This window comes from Miscanthus floridulus, chromosome 9 (assembly GCF_019320115.1).
Source record: "Miscanthus floridulus cultivar M001 chromosome 9, ASM1932011v1, whole genome shotgun sequence".
In the NCBI taxonomy this organism is placed as follows: Eukaryota; Viridiplantae; Streptophyta; class Magnoliopsida; order Poales; family Poaceae; genus Miscanthus; species Miscanthus floridulus.
The window spans coordinates 138,979,615-138,998,891 of record NC_089588.1 but is presented as its reverse complement, the minus strand read 5'-3'; the positions used below and the strand labels follow the sequence as shown (position 1 = coordinate 138,998,891).

Below are 19,277 nucleotides of genomic sequence, written 5' to 3'. Positions count from 1 at the left end.
GGGAGATCAAAATATCGCATGTGAACTACGTATTAACAACCAATCTGTTGTAGAATATGTATTAAAAACAGGGTATACAGTAATTCAGTGCTCACAGTTCTGCAGTAGTTGCCTATGTCCAGCATGTGCTGGAGAAAAATGCTCAGAGAAGTAAAGATAATAAATGAACTAATGGAAGTCAGAGATCGTTTCATTTTTACAAGAAAAAACTGAGTGTCCATGAAATTTCTTACTTTAGAAGTGAAATTAAAAATGCATAGGCTCAATTTATTTTGCAAGCAGGTCATATGCATATGCATTGAGATGCAGTTTGAGGCTAGGCTTGCTGCCCGTTGGCAGTTGGTACTGTCTGTACAAGCTTGTGTTATTTAATGAAAAATGTTGACATGCAGACAAAATCAATGGATAAATCTTATGCATATTTCTTGGTGCTGACCAGTGAATCCATAATTAATCTACTTCCTTCAGGTTGTTCTGTTCCAAGCGCTCTTAAGAAGTGCCCAAGGTAAGGGAAAAAGCCTAACGTAGATTATGGGAGGCACATACAGAGAAATGCATCAATTGCAGACTTCCTAGAAGTCCATATTTAGTTAATAGAATAGGGCAGGTCATCCAGAAATAGAAAAAGTATTTTATAAACGAAGGCACAACAACATACCGATCCATGTAACATGCATACTTCATTTCGTTTGTAAAAGGAGGCTGCATCTACCTCAACATTTGTGTGGACACAACATGTCATGTTCCTGTATCTTGCATTTTTACTATTTTGGACAACAACTACACATTTTGAGTTCTACAGGAAAGTTAGAAGCCTACATTAGTTGCATAATGGAACATTGTAACTTGTTTTATTCGCTGTAATTCAGCTCACTTTGTTATTTTATTAATCTTTCAGCTTCTTATTCGTGTATTTCAGGGAGCCAAGAGAATTAAGTAGCATATATTAAACATCAGTACAGGTTAATAATGTAGGAACTGAAACCGATTCTTAGTGAGATAAGAACCAGGCAGTAGTAGCAGCAAAAAGAGGATTTTTTTTTCATGGCACCCTCAGTGAGGATCGGAGTGCAGTTAGTAAATCGAAAGAAAAGGATAAATCACTTAGTACTAAGAGTGCTGTGTGATTCTACTTTTGCTATATTTGTAGAGAGTGACCCTGAATTACTAATCCCTTGTGTAATTCCAATATCTACCTAATGGAAAGGGCCAAGTTCAGACTATGATTATTGAAATACAGAACGTATCTACATTGCAGGAACCAAATTTTATGGCACTGTAATTATACGAAGACAATGTAATTTTTTGGCAATGTATTTGTGACATCTTGCCACTCAGATCATGTAGTTTAAAGAAGACAATGTAATTTCGAGGTAGTAGAGACGATTTTTTCTACTCAGTTTGAGTCAAATATCATCGAAAGACAATCACATTTCTTTCTTCCTCTTCTCTCATTTATGTCAGAGATTAATATATGCTACGAAGTTCAAAGACCTTGCAATGTTAACTAAAATCATATATTATTATTATATTGAAGGATAAATGATCAAACATATTTACGCTTACATTATTTTGCTACAAAGCTGGTTTCATTTGCTTGTTGTATTCGTCAATACAAACCGTGACTCTATTTCTTTTCAATCGAGACATAATTCACGCATAGAACAAATCAAAATTCCAAAGATCGTGAATCCCACACAGCCATCACTGGCTAGCTCAAGATGGCGCGGCTTCTAGTCAGGAAGGAAATGCTCCCCGGAGGTGCAGCTAACTCCCCGGAGGCACTAATCACACGCACCCAAGAACCCTTGGGCGAAATCACGCACACCCAAGAACCCTAGCTAGGACTGAGAGAAAAGAGGGATGTGCGTTACCGGCGGGAAGGCGGCTGGGGGGAAGATAGACGCCGGAGGACGGAGCGCCGAGTTGCCGTCGAGGATCGGCTGCAGCGCCGCCGCCCGCCTGACGCCCCCGCAGCCGTAGTGGTCGAGGGTCGGTTCCCGGGCCGGGGTGAAGGGGAATCGCCGGGTAGGCCGGGGCGGGACCCCGACTGGGCTTAACCGAACACACCCTTTCCTCGTGGGCCGCCAGGAAGGGCCTAAACGAACAAGGCCTGAAGGGTGCCCAGCTGCCCACGATTAGAGATGACAACAACACGCACAAACTTGCTGGATTTTTGTCATCCCAAACCTATACCCATAAATATATATAAAATTTACCCGCTAAAAAACCATGACTCATCTCAGGTTTAACTTTTTTGCCTAAACCCATGCCCATTCAGGTCATAGGTACCTAATAGGTCAACCGTGCCTGCAGCAACAAGCTCACCAATATGCTAGCTTTTGTTTTCTTAATAGCATCTTCAAAAAGTGGGTACGATTCCGCATACCCACGGCAGACTACATGGGCTGCACCTCCAGGGGCGTCCTAACCCACAAGACGAAGTCTTGCGGGGCATGACTCTGCTCAGCGTCTTCCGCAAGACACCTTGAAGATATGCTGAAGATACTATGAGATTTGTTAGGATACGTATGATCCCAAGATTCCTGTAATCTGTTATTACTTTCCCGTTATCTCTCAGATCTAACCGACTTGTAACCCTACCCCCAGACTATATAAGGCAGGCATGGACCCCCTCCAAACTCATGCAATATCTTACGATAGCTAATACAAACTAACAGACCACAGGAGTAGGGTATTACGTCATACTGACGGTCTAAACCTGTCTAACTGGTGTGTCTCTGTTGCCTTTTTGTTCTTGATCACACGCTTCTTTGTCGATCAATCTATCTTCGTGGGATACCCCTCGGGGGACTGCCGACGATATTCTATTGACAGTTGGCGCGCCAGGTAGGGGTGTGCATGTTGTTTCCTTATCGAACAAGATGGCTTTTTGTAGGCTCTTCATCCCTCCCACAGCCCGGCCAGATCTTCATGGTCGGATCCATCTCGTGGATCATCAACGTTGATGGAATCAGAGAGCTCCTCGAGCCGGTGCAGATCAATTCTACGCCGATCACCCCTGCACCTGCGACTGCAGATTCGATCTCAGAACTGCCTCCAAGGTCGTCCTCATCAACGACTCGCTGCCCGCTTCCTCGCTACCAGAGGAGGCAGATCAACAATGACGATCTGATCGCATCCATCGATCGGGTTGGTCTCAAGCTCTTCGATTGCCTCTCCATCGCCGAATCGGCTCTGGACACTTTAGTTCAGCGTCGACCACTCTCCGATCCAGATCTATCGAAGGCTGCTCAGGAAACTCCAGGGGTTACGGCCCTACCCTTCGGGTTCACCAACGCTGCCGTCGCTTACTAAGATGCCCTAAGGGGCAAATTCACCAACCAGGTTGGAGTATCCATCCTCCCGTCGACCAGATCATCAACCAGCCTCCGCCGGCTGTCAACATGCTCCACGTCAGCCGACGCTCGGGAGCGTCCCTTTAGACCATCCCGGAGGAGAATCCAGACTCCGAGTACTAGGGCTCTACAGAGACCGTCGCCGAAACGACCACCGAACTACTTCTTCCCCCTCCGTTCCGCGGCGGCGCAATCTTCAACGTCGACAGCCCCCCTCGGAATGGCGAAACCGAGGAGGAATGTGCCTCTCACGAGAACCGGAACGTCAACTGCGCGCAGCGTCAAGCAAACGAGATTGTCCTTACGAGAGCCAAGCAGCATCTTGACTCGCAAGGAAGACCACTCCAACACAACCTCGACAACGAGTTTGTTTGTGTCGACGGCCACGACGTCTACAAGACCCCAAGCGCCAACTTGGTCGTGGCTGCCAACGAGCTCGCCCGGCTCCCACAGACACCGAAGGTCGCCAAGGTCGTCGTAATGCTTAAAGCGACGCATTGCTAGGTTAATGAGATCCGCCAAGATCTAAGACCTTCTTACTCCATAACTTCGATTCACTGATCAATCACCGCAAGATCCGATCGCCGCCCAAGTCGCTTCACCAACCAGCACCGCGATGACAAGCAACCCCTCTAGGGCGAAGCTAGGGGCAACCACATTGAACATCACCGCCAACCCGACCAGGAGGTCGACTAGAACGTTCGAGTGCACCACAACAATCTCTGAGATGCACGACGACGTATCGACGAATGATGTTTCGATCGCCATGAAGAAGAAGTACATCGTCGCCAGGAGTACGAGCAAGAGTACGGTAACCCAAACTCAGCTCTCGAGCCGCTCACCGCCGGCAACGCTGCAGACGAAGGCACCAACAACCCTGAAGGGCCCCCAACATTCACGAGGGTGCTCCGAACACTCTAGTGGCCCCGTGGTTTTAAAATCACCGGGGTCGAGCCCTACGAAGGAAGGATGAATCCAACACAGTGGCTATAGGCTTACGCCACTATTGTCTGCGCTGCCGGAGGAGACACCAGTGTCATGGCAAACTATCTTCTGGTCATGCTTACGCGAACCGCCATGAGCTGGTTTATAAGCCTTGCCCCAGACTCCATCGGATCCTGGGAAGAGCTGAAAAAAGTCTTCACCAATAATTACATGGCTACATGTACTCGGTCGGGCACCAAGCACGATCTAAACCGCATCAACCAGAAGCCGTCCGAGCTCCTCGTAGCTACATCCGATGCTTTTCAGAGATGAGGAATTCTATTCCCAACATCACGGAAGCTGAGGTCATTACCGCGTTCATCCGAGGACTCCACCACCACGAGCTTTGCTCCAAGTTCAACCGCAAGCCGCCCATAGGGATTGGCGAGATGATCACCACTGCCAACCAGTACGTCGACGCCAAGGAAGCCGAGGTGCGCTTCAATGAGGATGCGAGCACTCATCGCCCAACACGCCGCTATGACGACTGCCCCGATGACCGACGCTACAACAATCGCCGCTACGACGACCGTAGTTACCATCGTGACAGCGGTCGTGGTCGGCTAGAAGGACCCAAGTCTGGCCAAAATCGTCGCCACCAGCCAGACCACATCGTCGTCGCCGTCAATGAACCTCGCGCCAAACGTAACTATGACAAGCAATACAAGAAGATTCTTGACGGCCCGTGCCCTCTCCACAAGAATGACAAACATAAGATGAAGGACTGCCTCGGCTTGGCTAAGGAGTTCTAGGACAAAAAACTAGACGACGACACCAACGATGGAGCCGGAGGCTGCTGACCACCTAGGGCAATGACAATGCCTTCCAGGACCACGATAAGGTGGTCGCCACCATCTTTGGGGGCCTTGCCTCCACCGAGAGCAGAAGAGAACAAAAACTCGTCGTCCGACGGGTGCTTGCCGTCAATATGAAAGACACCGCCGCCAACCCCAGCTATCGCCCATGGTCTAAGGTCCCCATCACCTTCAGCAGGGCTGACCAATGGGTGGACATTCCCTACACAGGGCATTTCCCCCCTTGTCCTCGATGCAACCATCTAGGAAGGTGCTTTTTAGAAAAGTGCTCGTCGATGGTGGGAACGCTCTGAATCTCCTCTTTGCCGGAGCCCTAAAGGAGTTGGACCTTGGGATAACAGATCTCACACCCTCAGACTCCTCCTTCTGGGATGTGGTACCTGGCAGGGCATCCAAACCACTTGGAGAGATCACCCTACCAGTACAGTTTGGCATGGCAAGCAACTACCGCATCGAGCACATCAACTTCAATGTCACCGACTTCAACATCGCCTACCATGCCATACTTGGTCGGCCAACTCTGGCCAAGTTCATGGTTGTACTGCACTATGCTTATTTGGTGCTGAAGATGCCTTTGCCTGCAGAAGTCCTGGCCTTGCGGGCCAACCTCTCCATCGCCTACGCCTGTGAGACAGAGAGTCTCGCCCTCACCGAGGCCACCAACCTCTCCATCCAGATGGCCAGTGTGATCACCGATGCCAAGATGGTGCCTATCGACGACATGGAGATCCCAGAGCTAGAGCCTCCTCGCGCCTCCGTCAAGTCCAAGGAAATCAAGGAGTGAAAGCTCTAGTTTGGTTTTAGTTAATTGATGAAACCCTAAGTGCTAACCTAGTTTATCAAAGTGATTATGAGATAGGTAGCACTACTCCAAGTGATGAAGCAATGGCGAAGATCATGACGATGGTGATGGCATGGTGATGATCAAATGCTTGAACTTGAAAAGAAGAAAGAGAAAAACAAAAGGCTCAAGGCAAAGGTATAAATAGTATGAGCCATTTTGTTTCGGTGATCAAGACACTTAGCGAGTGTGATCACATTTAGGTTAGATAGCCGTACTATTAAGAGGGTGAAACTTGTATTGAAATGCGGTTATCAAAGTGCCACTAGATGCTCTAACTCATTGCATATGCATTTAGGAGCTAGTGGAGTGCTAACACCCTTGAAAATGCTTGTGAAAATATGCTAACACATGTGCACAAGGTGATACACTTGGTGGTTAGCACATTTGAGCAAGGGTTAAACTTCACTGGCGGAGTGCGGGCAGTCCGACGGTGCCACCGGCGCCCTATACAGAAAAGACAGGACGCTGGTGGCTCAGTGACCGGACGCTGGGGTCCTGAGTCTAATCAATAGCAGCAGTGAGCACACGTCTCGGTCTTGTGATCGGATGCTGGCACGAAGAGTGACTAGATGCTGGCAGGGTGCGTCTGGTCAGTGCTGACGTACGCTAACGTGAGGCACACAGAGGAAACGTTGAGTGACCGGACGCTGGGTGAGTCTGGTCGAGCATGACCGGACGCGTCCGATCGTGAAATTTCGCATTTGGAACCTTACTGGAAACGACCGAACACTGGGGTCCTGCGTCCGGTCACTTTCTAACTGACGCGTCCGGTCATCACTTGACCGTTGAGATCGGGCGATCGGAGTTTGAAGTCGATGACACGTGGCAAGCATCGGGCGACCGGACGCTGGGGTCCTGCGTCCGATCGAACTGACCAGAGCGTCCGGTCACCCCGTGTTGTGCCCAGTGAAGGGGTACAACGGCTCTATTTCATGGGGGCTTCTATTTAAGCCCCATGGCCAACTCAAGCTCATCCTCTTGGCCATTTGCATTGACATAGCAACCTTGTGAGCTTAGCCAAAGCCCTCCCACTCATCTCCATCATTGATCCATCATCATTATGAGATTGGGAAAGAATCCAAGTGCATTGCTTGAGTGATTGCATCTAGAGGCACTTGGTATTCGTGTTTCGCTACGGGATTCACTTGTTTTTCTTGGTGGTTGCCGCCACCTAGATGGCTTGGAGCAGCAAGGATCGTTGAGCGGAGATTGGTGATTGTCTCTGGCTTCGATCGTGGTGACTGTGAGGGGTCTTGTGCCTTCCTCGGTGGAGCGCTGAAAGGTAACTCTAGTGGATTGCTCGTGTCATTGAGTTACCTCACTTGTGGGTAGGTTCTTGCGGTGTCCAATTGTGTGGACGAGGTTCGTGCAACACCTCTTAGCCGCCGAATCACCATGTGTTGGTCGACACAACAGGGACTAGCGTGCCGGCAAGCACGTGAACCTCGGGAGAAAAATTGGTTGTCTCTTGCCCTTTAGTATTCTCCCGATGATTGATTTAGTATTCATCTTGTGGTTGGTTCACTCCTCTACACGGCGGTATAATCACCCTACTCACTCATTTATATTCTTGCGAACTAGTTATAGCAAGCTCTTTAGTGTAATTAGAATTAAGAGCTTGCTTTGTTGTTTTAAGTTCATCTAGTGGAGCTCTTTAGTGTAGCAAGTGTGAGAGCTCTTAGTGAGTAGTAACAAAGTAAATTGTGTGTCTAGTGATCATAGCAACTAGAATTGTTGGATAGGTGGCTTGCAACCCTTGTAGAGCTAGAGCAAGTTTGCATTTTGCTATTTGTCATACTAATCAAATTGCTCTAGTTGGTTTGTAGATTTTTAATAGGCTATTCACCCCCCTCTAGCCATATTAGGACCTTTCAAAGAGGTTGGCCTCGGCCTCGACGACCCCTCCAAGACCGTCAAGATTGGGGCTCACCTCGACCCCAAATAGGAAAGCGTGCTGGTCTCCTTCCTACGTGCCAACGCCGGCGTGTTTACTTGGAAACCTACAGACATGCCAGGGGTACCACATGAGAAGATCGAGCACTCCTTGAATGTCTCGCCGATCGCCAAACTGATCAAGCAGAAACTCCGCCGATTCATGCCAGACAAAGAGGCTATTAGGGTAGAAACAAAATGACTCCTAGCTGTCGGATTCATAAAAGAAGTGTATCATCCTGAGTGGTTAGCAAACCCTGTTCTTGTTCGAAAAAAGAATAAAGAATGGGGAATGTGCGTTGATTACACTGATCTTAACAAACACTACCCTAAGGACCCCTTCGGTTTGCCTCGGATAGACGAGGTTGTAGACTCCACCGTCGGATGCGAACTGCTCTCCTACCTTGACTGTTACTCCGGCTATCACCAGATCTCCCTCAAGGAAGAAGACCAGGTCAAGACGTCGTTCATTACGCCCTTCAGTGCGTATTGCTACACCACCATGTCCTTCGGACTCAAGAACGCCGGGGCGACCTATTAGAGGGCCATCCAGATGTGCCTCGATCAACAGCTAGGCCACAACGTCGAAGCTTACATCGACGATGTGGTCGTCAAGTCTAAGACCACCGACAATCTTATCGCCGACCTCGAGGAAACTTTCGCCAACTTAAAAAGGTACCGATGGAAGCTGAACCCTTCAAAGTGCATCTTTGGAGTTCCATCCGGTATACTGTTGGGCTACATCGTCAGCGCACGTGGCATCAAGCCCAACCCCGACAAAGGCTCCGCCATCACCAACATGAAACGCCCAACATGCGTCAAGGATATTCAGAAGCTTACAGGCTGCATGGCTGCTTTAAGCCGCTTTGTATCGCGCCTCGGTGAAAAGGGGCTACCGTTCTTCAAACTCCTCAAGGCCTCCGAGCGCTTTTCCTGGTTGGAGGAGGTAGACACAACTTTCGAGCAGCTCAAGTCGTTCCTAACAAAGCCTCCGATCATGATGGTGCCACGGCCAGACGAAACTCTCTTAATCTACATCGCCGCTACTTCTCGCGTCGTCAGCACGGCCATTGTGGTCGAACACGAGGAGGCTGAGCACGCCTATAAGGTGCAACGTCCGGTATACTTCATCAGCGAGGTCCTTAACGAACCCAAGACTCGTTATCCTCAGATATTCTGTCGACAGTACCCAATAATTTCTTCCAAAAAAAACATGGTGTTTTTCAACTCCCAAAAAAGTGGGAAGAATAAATAAGACCATCTCCAACAGTTCCAATAATTCACTCCTAAAAATTAGAAGATAATTTTACATCAGGAATCCTATACTATTTCTAAATTATCCTAAACACTTATATATATATATATATATATATATATATATATATATATATTCTTTCTCTCTTGTATATTTGCACTTTTATATATTCTTTCCCTCATATATTTGCATCAGGAACTCTTTCCTACTATTTATTCTTTTTCACGTCGTTCCACCTTTAGATTGGTAGATGGATACGCGCGGCACGGAGTGCGCACATCTTTACACGCAATGGAGGGTTTTTTTTTCAAGTGCCAAAAGATTGGGAGGAGAGATTGAGTGTTGTTGGAGATGGATTTTTTCCATTTTCCCAAGAAAACAAGGATTGGGAGGATTTTTTGGGCATTCTTGGAGATGCTCTTATATAAGAGTATGTATCTGCCTTCTTATCTGCATTGGCAAGACGGGACTTCCTCCATTAGCAAAGCTGGCACTAGCAGGCAACATGCGGTGCTGCTGTAGCAAACAAGTTCCCTGCCTCTTTGCAAATTGGGCCGGCCAAAAATTAGATAGTTGTCCGGTGTTCTATTCTCATGCACGTGAATGTGAGCTTCATTTTGTTTTTCAAAAATCCTACTGACATGGAAGTAAAAAAAATATTTCAAATTCTATTCTATTATCATATGAGCACAAGCTTTTATTAATTTCAACTTCCAATTTAAACCTAACGCTGCCAGCCGACGGTCCTATAAATCAGGCGCTGGGCAGACACAACTATAATATAAATATCGTAAAACTTCCACTCAACCAAACAGTCTTAAATAGGCCAATTGGTAAATATTTCAAGTACTAGGATCGTGCCCGTACGTTGCAATGGAAACAAATAAGAGAAGCCAACATGCCAACACTCTGTCCACTAAAGCGTTAAGATTCGGTGTCCTGGAAAGCTGGTTCGTCAAAACAACAAAACAAGTCTTAAAATCTCAGGTAAAGGTTTGTTCCAAGGGATTTTGTCAAAAAAAGCATTTCACTGAATCATAGAAACCAAGACCAGTTAAATCATTAAATCATCCCAATTTCAACAAATACTCCATCCAACCATATAGGAAGCATGCATTCATAAATCAGTATCAACATCAGTATCAACATCAGGCAACAGGTTCATATTATAAAAATTTCTGCATATAACTACATCTATACATAGGTATGAAGAACGAGAACCAGTAACCATAATAATCTTCCAGATCGCAGCTATGAACTAAAACTTAACCAAATAGGAGTGACTACAAAAGTTACGCAGGTATAGTGATCATCCTCCGTTGAATTTGGACATTCATTATTGCCAAAGCATCAAAATTGTTGTTCCTAACAAAAACAGGGAAGCTTCACTATTATTAAATGTCAAAATGCTACATACCGAAAAATTGTTTCTAGTAAGAACATGCTATAAAAAGAATACTCATACATGTAAGTTTGTTGGATTGAGATTTTATTGTAACAAAAAAAGCTTCAAAAGCTGCCATGTACATATATGATGTTTTCTCAACTCAACATATATGATGGCACTTCCAAATCATTTTCTAGTGGGAATAGTTTCAAGATTTTCGGCTCTTTCTGTCCGAGTTAGCATATGGTCATTACATTGGAAAAACAACAATTTCATTAGCCCTATGTGGACAATATGGTGATTAAGTTCAAGCATCACATGAGACTGATTTTTCTGAACTTAGTATCTACACTATGCATTGAAAAAAAACATTCCTTACTACAAATGAGGCATCAAGCAGGTTGCGAACCTATAAACAATCGCCTTGTGCTTTTTGTTCCTCGCTCAGTTTTCTACATTGGCACCTTTTAATTTGTCCTGCATAGTCTTTTAAAGGGAGAAGGGTCAGTAAAAAATGATAAAAAAGGAAAAGTAGCATACTATCAGAAAAAATTATTTCAAAAGGCTTTGAACCAATTAATCGAAGGAGCTATCATATCATCATGTATTACAATAATGTGACTACATGAAGACAGAAAATGGATTATCTTACGAGCAAAATGAAACAAAGGAAGTAGAAACTAATATAATGTTCTGAACAAGATGAAGCTCGCTGCTGAATGAGTGACGATAGAGAACATAACCTTTTGTACTGGCTCATCTTGGTTATTGAAAAAAGAAAAAAAGAACTTTGCCTTTTGGCTATCCACATTCAATATTGTTGAGCAACTTATCCAATATTTATATGTGCTCTGGCCTGACAAAAATCTGTTGCAATAGTACTCATGCTCATCCCGCCGGGTATCGAGTAATGGTGGTTGTTTCTAATAGAACAAATACTTCACTTCAGGACATGTTTATTTAATTTATTAATCACTGCTAAGATCCATCTGCTTTCCAAAGCTCCAAACCAAACAAGATGAGAAATTTACCAAGAAATATGTGGCAATGGCAATTATGAGTAGACCAGCAGACCTCATTGATCCCTTTGCCCTGACAATCTGCTGCTGGACTGACTATCTGATCTGAAAAACAAAAAAGAGAGCACGAGCTGCTTCTGTACACTAAACAGAGAAAACTATAGCTTGGCCTATTTATAAAATCATGTGCAAAACCAAACCTAATTCCAATTGACATGAAACCAGAATCTCATCTTCACTTAAGGTGATGTACAATGAACATAGGAAAAACTGCAACTCAAACTATTTAACAAAATCAGTTGCAAAACCAAACTTGATGCAACAACTTCATGCCACGCGTTGCCCTCCCATTAAACCTTTAATGAGGTAAGACTCTAAGGGGATGAAACAAAATCACATTTTAATGTATAGGAAACAACAACAGCCTACCTCATGAGAGTGTCCGAGATGGAGGTTATTTATTATTGCAAACACTCCATGTTGTGAAATATAGAATTCATCATTCAAAACATCTGTATGTTTTAATAGTTCTAGATGAGTGAAGGGTGACCGTGACGCCTAAGAGAGAGGGTGAATTAGGCAACTTAAAATTCTAACTATAAACTTTGGCCTCTTTTTCTAACCCTAGCAAAACCTATGCAAAAGATAAACTATCTAAATGTGCAACTATGGTTTTGCTAGTGCGTTGCTATCTCTACCGCAAAAGGAGTAAAGAAATCAATGTAAATGCGGAAGCTAAAGAGTAAGGTAGAGATATGCAAACTCCCGTCGACGACTCCGGTATTTTTACCGAGGTATCGAGAAGCACGCAAGCTTCCCCTAGTCCTCGTTGGAGCCCCTCGCAAGAAATCCCTCGCAAGGGCCAAGCTCCCGGTCGGGTAACTCCGTGAATAGCCTCGGGCCTTCCCCACGCGCAAGTGGGTCTCCGACGTGCCTTCCGGCAAGCCTCTCCCGGATACTCCCCGCCGTCTTCACTATCAAGCTTCCGGCAGAAACGCCGCGGGCCTTGTTCCCTCCGGTACACGGTGGCGGCCACACCACAAACGCGGTTGGTGTGATCTCGCAAGACTATAAGCCCCTTCGATGTACAACAATAGTGCTCGCAAGCACCGGGTGGTAAGAGGTATGCAAACCTCACTAAACACTAGGCCTAAACCTAGAGCAAGCGCATAAGCGGTGGTCTAATCAACCTAAGCACTTTGCAAATCACCTACACTAATCACCTGATGAAACATTAAGCACTATGCAAGTGGAGATCACTAAAATGGTGTATAAACACCCTTGGTATGTTTCCTCAGCTCCACACTTACCAAATGGCCGGTTGGGGGTTGTATTTATAAGCCCCACTGAGAAAGTAGCCGTTGGGGATGAAATTCCGCTTTTCTGCTACTGACCGGACGCTGGAGTCGTCCTGATCGGACGCGTCCGGTCGTCCTGACCGTTGAAGCCGTGAACAACTGATCGGACGCTGCCAGCGTCCGGTCACTTGCCACCGGACGCGTCCGGTCGCAAGTTCGCCTCTCTGGAACCTCTCTGTACTCGATCGGACGCTGCTGTCCTACGTCTGGTCGGTTTGCCGCCAGCGTCCGGTCACTTGCTGAGTGTGTTGTCGGACTGATGAATAGTGCCATCGGTGCGTCCAGTCGATTCACTTGTTCAGCGTCCGGTCGCTGCTGCTAACGCCTGCTGTTGCCGAGCCACTGATCGGAGCGTCCTGTCACTTCCTTTCAGCGTCTGGTCGCTTCTTGTGAGCTTATTTCTTCATAATCTTGCATACGGCTTGGTTCCTATCTTCATGCTCAGACTTTGCTTGATATCTTGGGTCTTCTCTTGTGCTCCTAATGTCTTGCTTGAGGTGTTGATCATCGGATCATCACGTCGCCTTTGTCCAAGTCACGTCTTGCATCCTATTGAACTACAAAACAATCACTTGCAAATTCATTAGTCCAATTTGGTTGTGTTGGTCATCAAACACCAAAATCTAAAGTAAATGGGCCTAGGATCTATTTTTCTTACAATGAGCATGCAGAACTTTTATTTTGCCAAAACAGTATCTTGTTCTTCCTGCATTGAAGTGCCATTTTTTTCAATCAGTAAACTATTAGTGACAGAAGAAAATGTTGGGAAACAATGCACATAGATAAGGGATCATAATTTCTGCTATGTGCAGATAAGAAGATGATATGAAACAATGCAATGCAGCCATTGCGCACATTGCCTAAACTTTATTGGCTTTAGTCAGCAATTTATTGACACGGAAGAAATAAATGATGACAAAATTAACGTAACTTGGTAAACCATGAGAGTTTATGTAGGCTCATTGATTTTTCACGAACATCTATATGCTTATGTAGGCGTCATTGATTTTTCAGGAACAGGAACTAGAACATGAAGCTGAATTTTCAGGAAGGTCACTGAATTCAGTTTCAATAAACTGACTACCACCTCAGATTCAATGGCAAAATGTAGACCTTGAGAACTATGTGTTTCAATAAACTGAATTCAGATCTCTTGTGTTGGACTGTGTTATTCCAAGTTGGTGGGCTCCAGTGCATAAACTGAATTCAGATCTCTTGTGTTGGACTGTGTTATTCCAAGTTGGTGGGCTCCAGTGCAAGGGACACCTTGAGAACTATGTGTTTTAGCCTCTGTACACGCTTGCTTGAATATGGTTATGTAAAATAATAGTGTGAAACCATCCTAATGCAGCTGCTCGCTATTTCATTTTACAGATTCAACAACTGACGACAAAACGATACAAATATTTCAGGCTATTTGAGAATATGCAAAATCATACAAATATTTTATATTTTCAGGCTGCAGAAAATATTTTATGTTCAGGCTGACATGACCTGTCACAAAGCTCCATACAAATATCCTACTCAGTTTTGCAAGGAACCCCACACTAGAAGTAAACTGTCACATGCAAAAAGGAATAACTCTGTGAACCATTTTTTGCCTAACTGCAGTAACTCTTGACTTTGAACAGACTCAGTCCTATTACTTATGTCTCAATACAGAGGTCACGAGTGCTGGATTCTTTGTGCTTGGCTTTGTGGAGGACATGCAAAGTGAAACAATCCTGATGGTAGGCCCTTGACCAAGAGATCAATATATATTCAGACACTAACTAATAAGGTTATGTGCTCCTTTTGACCTGAACACTCCGCTCAGCCAGATCCAAGCTAGTAGCCCTAGGCTATGCATCTCCATCCGCAAGCACCCCCTCACCTCTCCTGATTTTTTCTAAACCGGAACTAACTCAATCATCAGGACTCAATCATCACGTGTTCAACGATTGTAGGACCAAGACCGCAGGAGTCAGATTGCTAATCAGTTGCATCCCCGGTTGCAAGGACCTGATCAACAGCAGCATTTGACCATTCATGAACACATTCAGGCGTAGCGGGGCAGTTGCTTAGATGATCGAGTTCAGCAACGGGGCTACTGGGATCGGCGAGACGACAAACGTGACGTCACCTGCGTGAAAAACACGAGTCCAGCCGGTCCAGGTGGCTCAAGCCAGTAGGCTATTGCCGGATCATGAACAGTAGGGAGAGAGGGAAATCCTGGATTTCACGATCTGTTGTTGCTACCTCTTCACTATCGCGGCGAGGAGGATCGTCCACACAGCTCGATCATGCAAGTCATGGGCGCATGACGATCGTCTCTGTGCAGCGATGATGGATGTGCCGATCGCGCATGGGTCGTTGAGAAGTTGACTAGGAAGGCGTTGGCGATTTGCCCGAATAGGAGGAGGCAGACGCGGATCGCATGCAGCCATGCACGTGATGAGATTCCTATGACTGAGCAGTAAGTAATTGGTGATTGATTTTGTTTCAACTTTTACGGGCCGGATGGGCGCGATATCATGGGAGCGACGCGAAGGAAGGGGCCACCACGCGCGCAAGAGCGCAAGGGAGCGCCGGGCGGGCTATCACGCTATGGGGCGACTTCGCGTAGCCGGGTGGACGGAATCGCTATACATGTTTTAGTTGTAGAGATAGAGAAGAGAGAGAGAGAGAGAGAGCATTAAAGGGCACAGGTTCGACCCTCACTGCTGTACTTTTTTTAATCTTTTTTTGTTTTTTCTATGGACTTTTTTCTATATATGTATTACATCTCGCAGATAACTATAATATAGACTTTTTTATAAGCACTATATCTCATAGTTAACTGGACCGATCACTATCACATCTCGTCTGAGTGGACTGATAGGCCTAACAAGATAGTCAATCGTTACTCTCACGTATAGTCCGAGTGGACTAATAGGCCTAACATGGTAGGAAGCCAAACGATCACTTTCACGTCTCGTCTGGGTAGGCTGATACACGTAACATGATAGGAAGCCAACCGGTCACTCTCACGTCTCGTCTGGGTGAACTGATAGCCCTAACATGATAGGAAGCCAACCGGTCCCTCCCACATCTCGTCTGGGTGGACCGATATCCCTATCATGATATCAAGCAATATTGTACATTGTTCATAAATGAACACACCTCTCACGTAGTTATATGAAACTACATGTGAGATATATCAATCTGTGAATAATATATGGTCCTAGTTTGTCAAAATGATTTGAAATTTTTATGGAAACCTTACAAACCCATATTATTTCACCATGCCAATTTTTAGGATTTTCTGACTAAATCATAAATGTATACATCTCTCACATATTCGATTATGTATCTATTTGTGAACAATGTAGAGTCCCACTTTATTAAACTGGTTTTCAAATTTTATGGTAATCTTATGGTTCTTAAATGGAATTTTCTAACTAGATTTAGATATTATTGTAATTAGTTTGTGAAAATACCATAAAGCTATGTGAGAGATGCTTTTATTTGTGAATAATGTAGAGTTACAATTTATTAAAACACTCAAATAATGTGGTATTAAATGTAAAAAAATTGCATGTAAAACAACTCAAAAAATTAATTAAAACACTTAAATAATGAACTAATAATTAAATAACAAAAGAAAACTAAATTCTAGAAATAATTAAGGCTTCGTCGGCTCTTAAATAATCGAAATAGCCTAGCAGCACTTTCGGCCAGGCGACTACACACCGCCCCTCACCTTCACGGCCTCACCTCACTTCTCCTCAGAGAGAGCACCTGCTCACGGTGGCGGACAGCGCGTGGGGGAGGCCGCCCGGCCTCGATCCGGCGAAGGGCGTCACGGAGGTGGCTGCCTGACCTCGATCCGGTCAATGGCGGCGCAAAGGGGCCCTCCCGTCCTGGATCCGGCCAAGGGCGGCGCGGAGGCGTGCTGCCTGGCCTCGATCCGGTCAGCGACGGCGCGGAGGGGCCTCCCGGACTCGATCCGGCGGAGGCCTCGGCAGTGGGCTTTGTTGTGGCCGTCCCATCCCCATCCCTGGCGCCGGCAACCAGATCATCCAGCTCGGCCATGTCAAGGTCAGTTGTCAGAAATGACGAATTTCCAGCGACCTCCATGTTTTAGAGGCTTCACGTGGATATGGTTGGCTAGCTAAAGCTACGAGCTTGTGCGAACAATAGGTTCTGCTAGAGTTATTGTGCTGCTCCCACCTGTGATCATTATGTTATGCAAAATTAAGCATCATTCTAGATTGCGGCATTTATTATACATACAGTAAAAAGATATCGCCACATGTTTATGATTTGGGGGAATAGATGCACAATACTCAAAGCTATGTTTTGATAGCTAAATTGATTTTAGCTGTCGACCTTAATTTTGTAACATCTGTCAACAATATGCTGATACGAACTATGTCTTCTGCAGGCTAGGTCTTGTGGCTAGTATTAAGGTAAGGAATCTGATGGTTACTGTCCATTATGTTAAGCAGACTGCCAACATTTTTTTTATATAGCTGCATGGCTATACTTGCTTTTGAGTGCTAGCTGTGACTGTGAGCCTGTGATCTACCATTTTTAGGTGCTGATAGGTTGTGTTCTAATAATTGGCCTATTGTAAAATACTGAACTTCTCTGACTTCCTGGACACTAGAATTCATAACTATGCAACACTCAGTTCGTCTATTTTTCTTGTTTTGTGTTGGATTGTTGCAGAAATATGTTCAGTTGCTAATGGGGCCACAAAGAAAGAAATTAGCAGAGCAAAATAATTTATAGTGAAACAACTGGAAGTTGAGACGAGGCAATCTATGGAGATGGGAAACCATTCATGCTCGAGATTTTCTGGTATGTTTGTCCAAATTTATAGCTTCATTTTGTTGTCGGAGTTGGTAATTTCCGTAATCCTTGAGTTGGTAGCTTATAAACTGATAAAAATTGCAGAGCCCAGGAGGCAGTTCAGCGCTCAGAGGAGCTTGATATAAGGTTTGGAATTTCAAACTCTGTACATGCTAGCAATTGCCCATTTCCACTTGATTGCAGTTAGGACCTGCTGTGGCATGAAAGTTTCTGTTTAGCTTCAAGATTGTTGTTTGTTTGATCTTCCTGTGGCTTTTGAATCACTGACTCTTAAATTCAAGCTTAGACGAATTTTAGGCAAATGACCTAATGGTTGTATGATCAGAGGAACTACTCATAATCAATTGCAGTCATGTTTAGTTTATGTGCCAGGCCACAACACAAAAATCTATTACAAGCCATGATTTGACTTACTGTTTCATTTGTATTTGACTTTTGACACCTAGACATGATCATTTGTACTTGGTTGAATCTGTAGTTCACATTTCTGACAGAAAAAAGGATATGTTGACACTTCCTTTCATTCTTCTGTGCAGGAGGAACCCAATATCAATTGCAGTCGCTGTCATTTATATGATAACCCAACTCTCAGAGGACAAGAAGCCACTAAGGTTTGGAATGCTGCCCCATTGTGTTTTTCACTGTGACTGATATACAGGTAATAATACTGGAGAATCTGTTGCAGATATATCCTTGGCTACTGGTGTGGCAGAAGGCACCATTAGAAATTCGTACAAGGATCTGTATCCCTATGCCTCAAGGCCCATCCCGAATACCTACGCCAAGGAAGAAGACCTGAAGAATCTCTGCACACCTTAGGAAGCTTACTTTATTTTTTTTCCCTTTTGTTGCATGAATCGGGATTAGATTTGTCAAAGAGGAGTGAGTGAAGTTGTTCCTGGTTGTGACTGTACCGGGCAATGTGTCGTCGCAGCCGTGCTTAACTTTATGTGGATGGACCAATGAGAAGAGAAGTCCTCATGAGATCGGCACATACCACCTGAAGATTTGTGGGATAGCCAAGGTGTCGTTTTCGTGTACCCCCTTGGGAAAGAATGTAGATAGCAAGCAGTTCTTGGACAAGCACAAGATTTTAATTTAAAACATGATTCTGTTCTCCATCTTCCGAAGAAACTGTCATTATCCATCTTCATTCTAAGGGCCCTTGGATACCATGGGTTAATTATTAGTCTCATGTGCAAGCCTCTAGCGCTGGGTCTGCCCCCCTCCCCCCTAAAAATTAGGTAAAATTAGGGTCTGTTTGGCGTGCAAGTGGGTGCCGCACTCATGGTGCTCTAGAACTGGCGGTCCTTGGTCTTTGGGTGTCTTGGCAGTCTCGCGCCCGCCGGTGGCTGTGGCCTGTGGATTGCCGAAGCCGTCCATGGCTGTCCGTCCTAGCAGAGCCGTGCACCATCCATGCAAATTGCTCTATGGCCACAAACAGAGAACACTGGCAGCCACTGCCACTGCCAAGTGTGCTTGCATCAT

At 45.3% G+C, this 19,277-nt stretch overlaps 1 long non-coding RNA gene across 1 annotated transcript; it reads left to right on the top strand.

The window, feature by feature from the left end:
- The first annotated feature begins 16,657 nt into the window (after positions 1-16,657).
- On the top strand, positions 16,658-18,910 carry LOC136483101 (uncharacterized). The gene is made up of 6 exons (XR_010765305.1): positions 16,658-17,012; positions 17,359-17,383; positions 17,646-17,777; positions 17,874-17,915; positions 18,326-18,400; positions 18,475-18,910. It is a non-coding gene; the product is annotated as an uncharacterized lncRNA (long non-coding RNA).
- Positions 18,911-19,277: the final 367 nt, after the last annotated feature.